The sequence below is a fragment of the Rhodamnia argentea genome, chromosome 10 (genome assembly GCF_020921035.1).
Source record: "Rhodamnia argentea isolate NSW1041297 chromosome 10, ASM2092103v1, whole genome shotgun sequence".
In the NCBI taxonomy this organism is placed as follows: Eukaryota; Viridiplantae; Streptophyta; class Magnoliopsida; order Myrtales; family Myrtaceae; genus Rhodamnia; species Rhodamnia argentea.
Window position 1 is genome coordinate 18,472,366 of NC_063159.1, and position 16,454 is coordinate 18,488,819.

The following is a 16,454-nucleotide window of genomic DNA, read 5'->3' on the forward strand; positions in this document are numbered from 1 at the left end:
ACTGACTGCATTGCGCCTTGTCGATCATGTTATGTTTTCGGAATGGGAATTCAGGTCTCGTATAACGTCGCCAATGAATATGAAAGAAAAGTCGGCGAATATCTGAATTAGAAGAAATTGGATCCATGACGATTCGGTCCCATGCATCTCTCCACAGAACGCGGTTTGCCATTTTGCAGTGGCTTGGGTAAGAAGGAAGATACCGTCGAGGGTACAATCTGAAACGTCAGCATATAATAGTGAAAGAGAAAAGTGACCATAGGTTGAGAGCAGAAGCAGAATCCTCCCCCAACTCAAGACAGGACAATTAGACCTGTGAACAACATACTCGCAAACCTGTTAACATGAAAGCAGGATCGATCATATACCATCTACTATTTAGGCAAGAAAGTCCACAGCATGAGTTATGAAATCTAAATAGTGTACATATTTTTTGATCATGTAAAACAGATTGTTATGATCAGTAATTGATCGTTAGAATGTGAATCGTCGAAAGTTGTCTTTGATAGAGTGATTGGGAGCGTTATCTTATTCCGTCTGAACTTGTCTTTCAAGGACCAAGTTTGTGATATGGCTCAGGAGTCCCTTGTCCAGAGAGGGTCATAATCATATGCTTCCCCTGCCTTTACAAATCGACCTTTCACCCCGTTTTCTTGTGTCCGCTCTGGCTTTTCAAGAGGCATATCTTATCTGTTTTCCGGATCTGCAGACAACAGAAGTGTAGATGTATTAACATCTAGAAACCAAAAGTCTGCCCTAGTATTGGTGTTGAAGGAGCAGCCACAATTGAACTATTGGATAGTCTCTGATGACCATGTAGTTCCCATTTTTAGACATAAAAGGACGTTTTTAACGTTCTTAGGCTGCGTTTGGTCGTCGGGATTTCGGGTCGGGATAGGATTGATAGGATAGGATAAGAAATCTAGGGATTTGGCCATATCCTATCCATTGTTTGGTAAGCTACGGATTTAAAGTCGGATATTCTCATATCCTATCATATCATGCATTTGGTAGAAAGCGTATATCAATGTAAAGGACATATATGCCCCTACGTGATGCTCATGAAATATTCTGATCTTATTACTATAAAAATAACGTTCTCATACACAAAAAAACTTGAAAATATATACATTTTATTAGATTTTCAAACCTCTTTGCAAAAAAATAAATAAATAAAATGAGAATAGAAACAAATGAGACAAGAAAGTTGTCATATTTTAAAAGTTAGCTTTTATATGACGGATAAGAGAAATCCTATCCGACCTTATCCTATCCCCTCCCCTCGGATTTTTTTATCCGGGTTATATCCCCTCTATATCCGACATTATACTATCAGGGACACCTACCAAACATGGAATAGATAAAACATATCCTATCCTGAGTTTTATACGGACGACCAAACGCAGCCTTAGAGTTGAGGAACGTACGTTCTTGTTTTCTTCTTTTCCTTATATCTCATCTTAGCTTTATCCCTTGCCTGCGGACAACTAGCCTCCAGGTTTGGTACCCCGCGGCGATTCACCAGTTAGAAATACCGACGACAGTCCACAGTCTTGGTAATCAGCTGTGCTGCTTTCCCTGGTGATATTCGACAAGGATAGTGTGATATGCTCGAATGAACAGGGCCAGCAGGATATCCGAAATTTAGATTTCTGTTGCACCCAGGACTCATAAGCATGCAATTTGCGCCTCCCTTCATAGACTGCACCCCGGTTACCGAAGCGCCCATGTAAGAGGAATGAAAAGATACCGAGTCCTGTTGCGCCGAGGATGATGCCTGAAGGAACAGTAAAGGCAACAGTGAGTAAGAATCAAAAGGTATTACTCTCAAGTACCGAACTAGTCATGCTTAGTGTCGCGACCTAAAAAATCGAAATTTTCCTAGGTTAATGGATTACTAAGCTGTTAAACTTAGCTCGGACTCTCCTATATCCATACCAATTCACGACGTTCAATCATTTCATGCAAAATATTTTTATTTAGAGTCGCCACTAATCAGTTTACGGTAGGTCGACTAGACACCTAAATAAAGCATTAGGAGAAATGCTTTATTCCTACGAACCAGAGATTACAAGTCCGGGAACTTGGTTACGCTAGCTTAACCTAACGCCCTTTCGGTACCTTTCTCTTTCATTTTTTTTAAAAAAATTCTGCAGGCAATCTTTGATTGTTTCTTCTTAACTTAGCCCCTAACACACCTAAAACGAAAGAAAATAAATAAATAAATAAATAAATAAAAGCTCAAAAGAGAGAAATCAAAATCAAGAGAGAGTGAGCGCTTTGTCGGTTCTTTGTGCCGCTTTGTCGGTTCTTTGTACCGTGGAGTCTTAATGTTTACATGGCTTCCAATTCTCCTAGAATCAAAACCAATATGATCCACAGCAAAAATATGAACCCGGATTTCGGGCGCCGGATTACAAAGTAAAAAAAAATTAGTCATCTTGCGACATAAACTAACGAACGCCATACTCTTAACTAAAAATATGACCACGACAAATTCAATTATAGTTACAAAAAAAATGATCCGTCATCTGACATCATAGATTAATCGATAATATAATCTCGACGAAATATTGACCGTGATGAATTCAAATTTGATTAGAAAAATGACCCATCGTCTCGCGGCTCAAATTAATAATCAAATTTGATTATTGTGCAGCAACCCTTGATGGTATGATGCCTAAAATCACGTAAAAACCAGATCAGTACAAAAAAATGGAATTTAAAATCAGATCAAGTAATCACCTAGTTGAACAATTTAATTTCCGACGTAGATGACTCGGACTGTGACTAATGATTCTCGCAAGTCACTATGGAGGACAATGGGGGGATGCCCAGCTGCTTTTTTTTAATGTGATATTCCAAAAAAAACCTGCAAAAAAAAATAAAGAATTCTCCCAGTTGTGGAAAGGCTGGAAAATTCCACAAGAGATTAGCAACGTCAACTTCACCAAAGGAGGTCGCAGCAGGTTCTCGATGATATGGAGTTTTTTGGTGAAAGCCCCCCCTTTGTTTAGACTTCACGTGATCTTTTTTTTTAAGCTTTTTTCCCCGTCCAAATCCCTTTGTGCAGAACAAGACTTCCTTTTGTGCGTAGAGATGGGGCTCACTCATGGAAAGAATTGATTTCCCCTTTTCTTGCTCGCTGATTGGATCTCTCTTTATTGATATCAGACTTTCCTTTGCTTCAAGGAAAATATCCTTTCTTGACCGACTGAACCTATCCACATCAGACCATTTCTTGCTTATTCACGCGCCAGTTCTTCCCTCAAGAGAAATCTTGATTGATCTTTCCTCTTATTCTTTTCTTGATCCACGCCCATGGACACGTATAGATATCTTTTCACTGCTGCCCTTCCCAAAATATATTGCGCCCATCTGCTGAAGCGAAATACGGTGATGTCCTTCCTTTTTCTTTCCCACAATGACTCCTCTGATCTCTACTTGCTTCTTTTGAGCTGCGAAAGTACATGCTATGATTTCTTCCTTGTTTTGTTCATGATTCCCACCAATCATGAGCACGAACCTCGATTGCTCAAAGAATAATCAACTTATAGCCTCATGCCGACTAATCATTTTTTTTCAACTATACACTTTCCATCCGAAATCTTCCCCTTGCAGTGAACACGTTCAATGAATTTTAACCAAAGTTCATCATTGGACCAATTTCCCATATGAATTTCGGCACTCGCAACGTGCACGGGCATGATCAAATTTTGTCTCACTTGGGGTTTAGTCCACCTTGTCAATTAAGTTCACGAGAACTATATCCACCGCCGCCGATCAAATACAAATGTGATGCATGCAGAAATTAGATTGATCTAAATACGAAATTTATGCAAATAAAATAAATGTCATTCTCTAATTTTATCAGAATCCTAAAAAAAGTAGTCAAAATTTAGGTGTCAACACTTAGTTTTCTTCAGCAACAGACAATGCAATGCGACTACTGGGACTTGTCATGCTTAGTTTGAGAAATGGTATAGTTCATGGTATTTGTAGATCAATGCTGGCTGACCTCCATGGCATTCTCAATAGGTCCACTGGAATCTGTAGCTGACAGATTCTTCTCCATCTTCGAAGAGAAACCTGTTTGGACAAGGTTGATAGCCCAAAACCTCATCGCCATTTCCATTTGGGGGAATGTTTTCCATGCCGAGACTCTGGCATAGATCGCTGCTCCCGTGGAACCTGAGATTTTTGGAACCGAACAACCCAAGGGCACCTGAATTTTGTGCAATGAGGGACTCAATTCAGACTAAATCAACTTTCTTGAAGATGGACTAGGCACCCCTTCTCAATGAAACAATTAGTCTGGATGTTCATCAACAGATTCTGCAGTAAATATTTTGCTTGCACCCCTTCTAAATGAAACACGAAACCCGACGAATGAAGCATTACCTTGGGCAAATTGAGTTCCTGAGCAATGAAAGGCGCTTGATCTTGCACAGTTGGGTATAGTTTGCATTCGGTGTCGACAATGCAGCCGGCCGCATCCAAGGGCCAAACTCGTTCAGCTTGCTCATCGCCATCCCATATGAACCCTCGCGGTCCCTATTCTCCAACAAGTTGCTTGCGACATTGCCATCCATTGGCGGAGCGCTTGGCGGCCCCCATCTGCTATCCAAATTGTTCGAACAAGGCGGATCAAGAACTGAGGACCACATTCTCGCGAACTCGGACAACGTAGGGCAACCCGTGTAGCAGTTCAGCACCTGGCAGCGGTGTCCATGCCCTGTGCGCCCATTGCCGCTCCAATCACAGCCCTGGCACACCCACAACCTCTCGTCCATACATCGAACCGCTGCATGCTGCGAACAGCACTTGTCACACAGCAAAGAACACGAATCACGACGCGAGAGCAAGTTAGCGAAGTGGACGCACCCGTCGCGCTGCAGACAAAGGCGGGCCGAGTCCAATTTGCATGACACCACGGCCCTCACTACACCGCAGAAGTCACATCTCTCGTGTGTTCCTCACCGAATCCTGCTCAAGGCATAACAGAACTCTATTCTTTCCAAACTCCAGAGCAACCGACGAACCTTGCGGTGAATCCCCAGCCTCGCCGAACCCATTTTGCGGACGCGGGTCGAAGCTACTCCTACTAAAGCAAATCGAGATAGCCAAAGCTCAACAAGGCCTTCTGTCCTAAAACGCTTCTACTTTATTATTTATTTTTTCGAATAAAAAATATTTTTATTTTTAGTTATTTTAATTTTTAATTACTTTCTTTAATTTTTTTTCTCTTTTTTTCCTACTTCCTTTTGCAATTTCTACTTAGCCGGTCACCGGCCACAGCAATAGGCGATGACCGGCCACAGGCCAAGCTCGGCCTCGGCCCGACCTTGCCCGAGGCCGGCGAGCTCGGGCCGAGCCTCGCCAACCTCGAGCAATATCAAGCTTCGCCGAATCTGGCTCGGCGAGGCGAGCCTCACTCGCTCAAGGCCAAGCCCGGCCGAAGAGGCTCATGTCGCCGAGCCTCAAGCTCGCCTCACCAAGTAGCCGCCATTGCCGAGGTCCACCATAGACGGAGGAAGAAGCAATAGCAAGCGGAGGAAGCAGGCGGAAGCAGGAAGGTGGAAGAAGGAGAAAAGAGAAAAAGAAAAGATGAAAAAAGAAAATAAAAATATTTTAAAAAATAAAAAAATTGAATTTTTAAAAAATAATTAAATAATAAAAATAATAATTTTAAAGAAAGAAGTGTGAAAGAAAGGATGAAGAAAATATGAGGAAAACGTATTTCTCTTTTCAAAATGAGGAAATCATTTTCCTTAGTTTTTGAAGGTTTTTTTTATTGACCGGAAAATATTTTCCGTTGATCACTTACGAGGTTTTATATACTCTATCATACTATAGTTGGTTTGATTAACGTGAAAATGTCAATAATACTTCATAAGCATGAAAGTAGGTCTAAGGCTCCATTTATTTCCCGCTGACCACTCATTTTCCACCTCCCAAACACCGAAAATTGAGGAAAATGTTTACCGGGAAAATATTTTCCATGAAATAAATGGAGCATTAGACCTACTTTCATGCTTATGAAGTATCAATGACATTTTCACGTTAATCAAACAAATTATAATATGACAAAGTATATAAAACCTTAGAAAAAACATGTCTAATTCAAATTTTTGAAAGGAGAATATCAAATAATGAGAACATTTGTTTCATGGAAAACTCCATAAAAACAAGAAAATGAAATCTTTTTCAGGAAAATGGTTTGTTTTCCTTTGTTTGGTGATATATGACCAAAAGCATTTATGGTGTTTGGTTCTCATTTGAAAAATGATTTCAATCTTATGACTTTATCTTATGCCAATTTTTTTCGAATGTTTAAATTAATTTACATTATAATTTATTTTTAAAATTTTTCTTTTTCTTTTATTCTTCTACCTCGCCGATCGCCGGGCAAGCTCGAGTTCATCAAATCCGGCGAGGGTTGGCCTTGCTTGAGGTTGGTAAGGTCGAGCCTCATCGGGCGAGCTCTAGGTCAAGACTCACCGAGCGAGCTGGAGGCCGAGGCTTGCCAGGCGAGCTCAAGCTTGCAAGAATTGAGGAGGCCTGGCCTTGCACACAAGCTCGTGCCTGTGGCCGATCATTAGCCGTTGCTGAGGCCCAGTAACTTATCGAGGGAAGGAAAAAAACATAAAAAGAAAAATATTAAAATATTGAAGCAAAATATTAAAAAATTCGAGAGGAGGAATACTAGAAAGCGTTTTCATCTCTTTAGATTAGGGAGTTCACTTTCCTGGTTTAATCCATGAACATTTTTGTTAATCGAAAAATGTTTTCGATTAACTTGTTATTTTTGACAAACCAAATAGGTGAAAGTTAGGAAAATGAATTTCCGAAAAACTCTTTTCCTCGAACAAACGCATCCTAAGCTCAGGGGAAAGAGAGCAAGCACGGCAGCCAAGGGGATCACCATCATGGCGAGTTGTCAACATTAGTCAATATTAGTATTGTTGACAAACGATATTAATAGTATATGTCTCTCTCTCTCTTTCACCCCGTGGAGGGAAAAGTACTAAAAAAGTATTAAACATATTGTATTGATACTAATTTAGTTTTAAACTGTTCAATTGGACAAATTTAATCCTACATCTTTTTGCATAGGTACCAATTCAGTCCATCCGACCAATTTAGGCTAGAAAAACCTGACGTGGATGTCGGTTGTCTTACGTAACACCGTTGGCCATACTACAAGGTCGCCCTCACCTACCATAAGCAGTGGTTGACCTTGTCGAGCTACACTTGGGTGAGGGTGAGTGCCGACGAGGCCTGGATGAGGGTTAACCTTGCCAAATCTGGCGAGGGGGGCCTCGTCGACGCTCCCCCTCACCCAATAATAGCCCGACAAGACCGACTCTCGCTTGTGGCTGATGAGGGAGGCTTTGTAGAGAAGTCAGCGTTCACATCAGCGATTTCCAACATAAATTGGTATGATGAACTAAATTGGTACTAATACGAAAAAGTTTAGAACTAAATTAGTTCAACTGAAAGATTTATGGTTGAATTGTCGGTAATACAATATATTTAAGACTTTCTTGGTACTTTTCCCCATGAACCATAACAAATAATTGGAATGGCCATTATTCCTTTCCGTTTCTAAACTAAAAAAATCATTAAGTGAAAAACATACTAATCGTTACTACTTATGAATCAACATTGTTAAGGGCCTATTTGTTTGGGAAATTTTCAAATAAAGACATGAAGTGCTTTCATTTTTTCAAATAAAGATCCGAAGTGAACCTTATTTTAAAAAAAAGTTTGAAGTTCCTTCAATGTTTCAAAGTAGGACTTGATCACAGGCATTTTCATCTTTACAATTTTAAATTATTTTTTCTTATTTTACCTTTTTTTTCTTCCTTTTCACTGTGGCCAATCTCAGGCGATGGCCGGCCACCGACGAGGGTTGGGCGAGGCCGCCGCCTTCAGCATAGCTGATTGTGTATCTGAGTAAAATGAATGTCATGACAAAAAAAAAAAAAGATCTCTTCTCGCCACCGGTATAGTACTCCTACAGTTCATCGAAGTTGTTGTCCGAGCCATGATCAACTGGCCAATTCAGATCCGCGAGCATGCGGATGCCGTGTGACCTGCTGTCAGACGGTTTATTCGGCTTCTTCTTCGCCTTGGCAGGGCAGCGCGAGCGCAGCTCATAGGGAGCCATGGCCGGCAAAGCTGAATGGGACCACGACGGGGAGTACAACAGTGATGGGGACTGCGCCGGCAACCCTGAAGGCAACTGAGAGGGCGAGTTAGGGGAAGCCGGGACGAGGACGGGGACGGGGAAGGGGAGCAGGGGAGCATCAGCGAGGGTGCTGTTGTCGAGGAACGTCGAGACGATGGCGTCGAGGTCCCAATTGTGGCTCTCGAGGAAGAAGACGGCCTCCTCGTGGGGGGAGGATATGGTCTCGCGAAAGGAGTTGATCGTGGCGGCTTTGTCCTCGTCGCCCTTAAGCGCCGACTCCATGAGCTCGTTGTCCATGGCGAACGGGAGGGGGGGTGTTGAGACTCTTCTATGGGGCCGCTGCTGGTGCTTCTCAAGACGGGGGATCCATAGCTGTCTTTGCTGCAACAAAGAAAAACAAAAGAAATGGGCAAAAAGAAAACAAAGGAAAATCAACACTCGTGTAGAGGCATATTTGCTAGCTCTATGGTAAATTTGTGTTCATAACAAACTGGGGTAGCAGTTTGTTATCTGCACTGCAGCATTCAGTATGGATGGTGAAACTGCAGTCTGATACGACATGCCATAAACTAGGCCTACACAAAGACAATCTCAAGTTCCAAACACTCCATACCCATGCTTCTAGAGCACGGTGTCAAAAAATTAAAAATTAAAAATGTAAATGACAAAAGTGCCCTTGATCATATCCGTTTTTTGAAATGTTGATGGCACTTCAGGCCCTCATTTGAAATAAGGTTCACTTTAAGCCCTTATTTGAGAAAATAAGAGCATTTCAAGCTCTTATTTGGAATTTTTCTTTTATACTTTTTAAAAATCAAAAGGCAACTTTTTGTTTTTCCTCATAACATTAAAATCTTCATACCATTTTGATAAAATTAAGGAAAAAGTTATTCGTAAACCTACTTGTCAAAGTATGTGTATTGTCAAAGTTTCAGATTAAGGAAAAGACAAAATACGTCCATCGCAAGATTTAGATTAAGCAAAAAAAAAAAATTTTAAAATTCATCCAGACACGTCCCAAACTATTAAGATAAGAAATATAACATATGTTTGTAATTATGTTGTTATATCATGAAGTTATTTTTAAATGTAATATCGTTACCCTACATTACACTTTAATAAATTTCAGTTGTCATACTAAACCAAAATTTATGATTAATGTCTTAATTAGCAAGCAATATTATTGTTATGAAATGATCGTTAATCTTAATTATATTCTAGAAGTATCAATTACAACACCATTAACGCAAGTACAAGGTAAATTGAATTCACTAGAAATTACTTATTAAATTCCATTCCCAGAACACGACTTCTCACCACCATACACAAGACTCCCTGTTTCATTTCATTCCCACAATTTACCAAACAAAGTTATGAAATCTTCATGCCATCTCGCTCTTTTTCCACTTCTAACTCCATTCAACGATCCCCTTCCGCCACACCACACGCAACATAAGCGTAATCATCCCTAGGCTGACGATTGGGACGTCGGATCCAAATTCTTTTCTTCCCCTTTCCGTTTCCACTCGAGACACGATTCCAAAGATAATTCATGTGGCTTTCCCTATCACATCCTATCCTTGTCAGGTTTAGAAATAGAACGGATGAAAATATATAGTCCAAGATGCTACTTAGTGTGACTATCTAGATCTATCCCTAGTCTCCTATAACTCGAGCTTGGGATGATAATGACCATGTATAGACCACACGCCTAACATACAATGCATGTTGACTATTCCAAGACGAGTGTGGTCCTCATGCTTCACTCTAATGGAGGATCAGGCTTCGGGGTCTCAAGCAAATTGCACTTAATCTTCCAATAAGGCGATGATTTAACTCAATTTAGCGGGCCTTCCAGTTTAATAAAGCACAAGCCCTCTCCAACTGTCAATCTCGAGTTCTCTTTTTTCAAAGGTACTTGTCTGAGAACATGCCCGGGAATCACGCAGGCAGACCGTCCGTTTCTTCTTCGGAGGTCTCATTGAAAGCCATTGCCCATTTTGGTCGGAGCACCATTACTAAGCTCCCAGCTTATCAATCCAATTTTCTATTTTTCTAGTATTATTTCTGCACTTCTGACGGCCTGTCATTTGAGGTTTGACTCGATTTGACAAATTCATTTTGGTTAGCAACATAAAAACTTGGGATTAGTAAAGGATGAATATCTTAGTCTTACCAAATTGGGTTTTCGACTCAAGGAACCATAGAACCGACCTGTTCCATTGCTTGTAGTAGATTTTGTGTCCATCGTCTTAGTTTAGACTCTTGTCGCATCAATTAAATCATATAAATTGGTCGGGCTTGCTCTTCAAGATTTTCTAACACGTCGCACTGTTCTTAGGGTACACCTTTGTGAAAATGGAGACAACCACTCGGTCGCTGAGGTACCCAACAAAGCATGGAATAAAAGGTTGAGTAACGGAATCTACTTAATCATATCCTAATTGTATTATCTTGCCGAGCACTAAACTTAATTATAATTTTCCAAAAAATAATAGCTGGCGCAATAAATTGGAGTCCATCTCTACTACGACTTTAAAACGCTCAAACAAAGGCCCCAGAGAAAAGTTTACGAAGAGAACGTGGGGGGGAATATAGAGAGGATTTTGATGGTCGGTTGATTATTCTTTCAAGCCGACACGAGTCGTCGTTGCTAAAGGGGCCGAATTAGGATTGGATTTCGTTGATTATTCTTTGATTTTTGAAGGAATAAGCAATTATTTAGTGCAAAATCGCCCTTCATCTTTGATTAGCATGTCAACATGTACGTACCTCATCTATACGTGCTTTGGACCCTTTTCATGTCAAGGGTTGAATACCTGATATGCACGTCATGAGGACTAATCAATAAGTTGAGGACCTATCCCCGAAATTATTAATCCAAAGTTATTGTATGATCACATCGCATTAATACATTAATGTTCCGACGATTTATACTGAGGAAAAGGTAATGTATCTGCGCAAGTGATAATTCTTACATATAGATCTAGTCTCTACAGTCCTCCAAACCCTCAAAGTCAAATCATTGCAGAGGTTGTTTTGGTAATTATCTAATTGATCACTTGACCTTTCTTGCTAAGCTATTTCAAGCCAATTGTTCATGACAATCTAACTTTTCTTGATTAGATGTGAATGCTTATCCAAAGAGGAAAACAATGGTTCTTGTCGCGGGACACGACCTAATTAGATCAAGTTCAATCCTTTTATATTGTCAAGCACTAATTTATCTCCTTTCACATCACATAATTAGCGACATTGACTTGTGAATTAACATTCATTGACATAGATTCTCCGTATGAACCTCACTCAAGAGTCGCGTGTAAGTCCGTTCGTTCATTGAGAGGAGCGATGATGCACGCCACACCTGCTTTGTTATTACCCTAGAAGGAAGAAGAAAGTCTTCTTAAGCGCGTTGCAAAACCCTATCGCCAAGTACTTTCCCTCTCGAAGAAAACGAGCAAACCCCATGTTACGGTGCATACTAAGGGTGTTCAAGCATGACACTAAACAAAGAATCTAGGTGTGATTTCTGATGTAGTTGCATCTTTGCATTAAGCATGTGTTAAACGAGTTTTACCACTAACTGTCCAAGTAAATAAATTAATGACAAAATCCTAGAGAGAGAGAGAGAGAGAGATCTATTGCATCACAGACTGCGGAGTTCTTTTAGAAGCTCTCAAAGAACCCCCTCCCTGACTTTCGTCTATCTGAAGTGGACTTTTCTTCTTTATAGAAATGAAATATATTAGCTGAAGTCGAGCTCAACAACATCTGTGGTTTCTCTCTTGCAGTGGTCACCTGCCTTCAATGCTGGCGCACATGGAGGGGTCTCGAACTGGCCTGCTAGCGTTGGGGATGAGTTAATGCACTATACTTTCTTTAATTATATTTAGTGGATGGGGTCCGCTTATTTGCCCCCACCGTTCTCAAATTTTATATAGCTATAAACTGAATGAATAGATCAACACATTTATTCCATATAGAATAAATGTCTCTTCAATATTTATATAACACATAACATAATGTCCATGAACACATTTTGCGGCATATGCTAATTAGCGTAAGTGTATCTTAAGCTAGGGTTCGGTGGATGCAGTGCTATTTCTAAGAATGTGGGAGTTAGTAAGGTTTTCCCTTGTAGGGACCTCGATTTATCTAACAAAAATGCTACAATTTGGAACAAGAAGAGGGGAGAAATATAATGAAAGAATAAGCAAATAAAAATGAAGTAAATTCCCTAAATAAGTAGGTCACGTACTAGAAAAATGAAGTAAAATTTCTACATAATGTGGTAACTTATTTGAAATGCACAGATAATCCGCCATGTCATATATAAAGATATCAACGATGCGCATGTGATGTGATTGCATATACATTGTACGGAATAAACTTCTTGGTCACTATTTGAACTTCTAACTGAACAAATATTTCAATCGAAAACGAAACAAAATGAGTTTCTATATCATAAAAAAAAGGGTAACATACCTTTTACCATATATCAGCCCCTGATATCTTGAAAAGAAGTGACAAGTGTAAAATGTTTGTTGGATTGACATGTATACGTAAATATTAAGTCGTCGAATTAATCCTGATAAAATGCACCCATTTACCATGCTCATTCGAAGAGAGAGAGAGAGAGAGAGAGAGAGAGAGAGAGAGAGTTGAGATCAGCAGTTGCAACAGAAATGCAAAGCGGCAAGAGAACGTGCAAGAAAATACAAAGGAAATGGAGGGGACGGGAGGGGAAGGAAGAGTTGACTTTTGTGGTCGAAGCTTTGAAAGGGCAAAGCTCATGAGTATCTTGGGCCTGCCTACACTAGATTGGGTACAGCTCCAAATACATCGTATCTGATGATCGGTCACCCACTGGGCATGCAGCACAATAGCAAGAAAATTGGTGCGGGACGTTAGAATCACACGTGCTAGGTTCGACTATCACGCGCTTTACAAAGAGGTTGAACTAAAGTCAGAGAGAGAGAGAGGGAGAGATTTCATGAACTTTCAAATTGGGCATGTAATAGCTAGTCTAGAAAAAAGGATAATAAGTAATTCATATTGTATGGATGGATCGACGATTGCCAATGATGTAGGTAAAATGAAACTCGAAAAGCGACATTTATTTTTCGTATCATAGATACATCTTCATTCGAAATTAAATTCATATGCTATGCTGGACGGAGACATCTATGGACTAACTAAAATATTTGGGACATTTGACCTCCATCGAACCAATATCCAAATTTGGGGCATAGTTCATTCTTTGACCACTGATACCTAATAAATTTCATTTTCTCAAAGAATCTGTATATATTGGGTCGGAAATTGAGATTCTGTATATTCAATTACACTGTTTTTATACACGAGAACTTTGTAAAGGAGGACTAGGACTCCGTCGTTCAATGTATCAATTGATTAGGTCAAACATCGAGGACAAATGGAACGAGTCGTGGACCTTGATATTGGACTCTGCTGTAATTGCCCAATCGGTACAATGTCACACTATGATTAAGGGAGAATTAGCGATGATTTGGCACGTACTCTTTGTCCCCCTCCAATTGATTTCCTAGTCTCGCTTCGTTAATTGTCCGTGGGTCTGGATTTTTCCTACCCGGGAGACAAATCAAACGGAAATGTTACTCCTAGCTATAGCTAGCTACGTTAGATTGGTCCATCGAATTATGGGTACCCATAGAAGTTCACGGGTCGCTCTTAAAGCCGTGAATACAACAAAACTAACATATTCTCACAGCTAGATACACAATTCTGTGCATGATGGATGACAAGAGTAGTCTTCAGGTGATGTCCATTCATGAGGTGAGTAAGTTCCATTTGTTTCGTGAAGAATAAATGATTCGGTAAATATTTTCCTATAGTGATCGCTTGTATAATGAATGGGCGGGAATTATTTCATCATTCACGAAAATGTGTAGACATGAATTAGTATGGATAATTTTAAAAAATTATTTAATTAATTATTTCAAGTGATACATGTAATTATTTTTTCATAAAAATATTTTTTAAACTATTCATTTTTCGTAAAATAAACTAAGCCCAAATGTTGGTTGGCTTCAAGTATTCGTGGGGATTGAATGGCCATGGGATTAGGTTTGCACGATGTTGTGCTGGGCCATAGAAGGCATTGATGGGACTTTTTCCTTTACCGTCCCCTTGCTTGTATTCTAATTTCATTAGATCCATTCCGATCTCTTCTGAATTTGAATTCGAAATAATTCAAAAGAAGGCAATGCCAAAAAGAAAAAGGAAAAATGAAAACAAAAGAAGGCAATGCCAAAAAGGAAAAAGGATAAATGGTGCTGGGATTCTCTCGATCAATTAATCACTTATCTCGATTGATGCACTTTGAAGCCGAGAGATTCCGATAGAAGAATAAGACATTATCGGTGCATTTGTATGATTTGGACATACACCTTTTATACAAAAACTCTATCTTTGGTCAACTTTCATAGAAGATAGATGGACAGATAAAGAGGCGAATCCGGAAGACCAAAGCAGCGTAAACATAAGTTGCTCTCGAGCGAAATCAGCGTAGACATAATTAAACAATGGAAGCTGCTAGTCAGACACCCTAATAGTACTGTCTATTATTTCTGACCACACGATTTCCCAATCATTGAATGCTTTATACAAAACACAAAGCGATAATGTATGGATATACAATTAAGATTGTGCTGTCCCCGACGATAATGTCGGAGAAGCATTTCCCTTAAATGGTCTTTGCTCATTAAAGGGGCAACTCCACTGCAAGAACTAGGAGAGGAAAAACATGAAAGAAAACTTCAAATGGGGCGTCGATCAAGGTGGAGTAATACATGTCTACACATTTTCGCTGCAAATTTGACTTGGCCAAGGCCAAAGCCGATGAGACTCGCAATTTAGCTTTGACCTCATCAGCGTGGAGGAAGCCAAAGTCAATTACGAATGACGAGATTTCCCCGCTTGCCTTTGGGAACTCCCTCACGGGGCTATGAGAAAGCCAGACAGACACCCAAGCTTGGATAAGACAAAGGGTGGCGTCGGCCGGGGTCTCCCTTAAGATTGAAAGCGTTGGTTCCGCTTCATAAGTTTTTTTTCGCAACATTCGCTCGAGCGGGAACGACTAACTTCTTCTCTTTCTTTAGACTCCATCGATCAGTAAGAAGTCTCCTCGTACTCGTCACGTGGCTTGAAAAAAGGCCAAAAAATTCGTGACTAGAGAAAGAAGTTGATTGAAAGTGGAAAGTTAGGGCATACATGACAACCATTCTAATCCGGAAAAGTGATTCTAATTAAAATGACACTTTTTGATTATGTTCCCTGAATGAGTTTAAGAGAATTAGAACACGTTTGATAAGCGCATAAAATTTTTATTCTTGAAACAAAAATGTGTTTGGTAAATGCACATAATTTCTGTACTCGGGAACAATTGTTCTTCCCAATTTTTGTTATTTAAGTCAAATAATTACGTAGTTACTTTATGAAATTTCATCCTATATTTCAAATTAATCAAAGATTAATTCATATTGATTCTCTTATATAATATATTGCTTATTGAAATGTAAAAATAAATATAAAGAATTATCACAAGTCATTTTCTCCATTTATTGTGAGGTTTCATCCAACTCTTTTGAGCAAAGGGATAACCAACACGAGCGACACCCTCGTTTACGTAAGAAAAATACATTGCACTATCCTGCATTAATGTGCATTTTTGGTTCAAAGAAATCAAATCTTAGTCTTAATTCATCCAAAATTTAAGAACGAAAGCGTGTTAAGTATTCACGCTGGTTATTTTGTCTTTTTCCAAAATTTTCTAAAACTAGACTAAGTCTAAAGTACATAAACCTACGCAAATCACAATCAATGAAATCAAGTGCACAATCAAGGAATCATGACATTGATGAATCGCATCACAAAAGCTAACAAAGCCCTAAGGGTTTAGAAAAATGTGGTTCGGATTTAATTTAAAAAGTGCTTATGATTTTTCTAAAAAGGAACAAAATCAATTAAATCTAAGAAATTTATGCCCAAATTAATGAAAATTAGGTCAAACTAGTCTAATCTAAGCTTCTGCTATTTTTAGGGATTTTCTAAATTTTTTGTGATTTTTTAAAATTTTCCCATTTTTTTAAAAAAATTTGTTTTATTTTATTTTATTATCTTTTTTTTTTTTTTTAAATAAGACCTCGTTGTTCTGTTTTAGGTTGAGGAAAAAGTGAATTCATTCTGTTTATGATTCTCAAAAGTAATTCTTTTTTCCGGA

At 39.3% G+C, this 16,454-nt stretch overlaps 1 protein-coding gene and 1 pseudogene across 1 annotated transcript in view; both read right to left on the reverse strand.

Annotated features, from left to right (window-relative positions):
* Nucleotides 1-252: 252 nt before the first annotated feature.
* Nucleotides 253-16,454, reverse strand: part of LOC115752344 (zinc finger protein CONSTANS-LIKE 12-like) — a 34,805-nt gene continuing 18,603 nt past the window's right edge. The window contains exon 5 of the mRNA XM_048271446.1: nucleotides 253-336. The gene's annotated coding sequence lies outside the window, so the exon portion shown is untranslated. The remainder of the gene's footprint in view (nucleotides 337-16,454) is intronic.
* LOC125312726 lies at nucleotides 576-5,075 on the reverse strand (annotated as a pseudogene).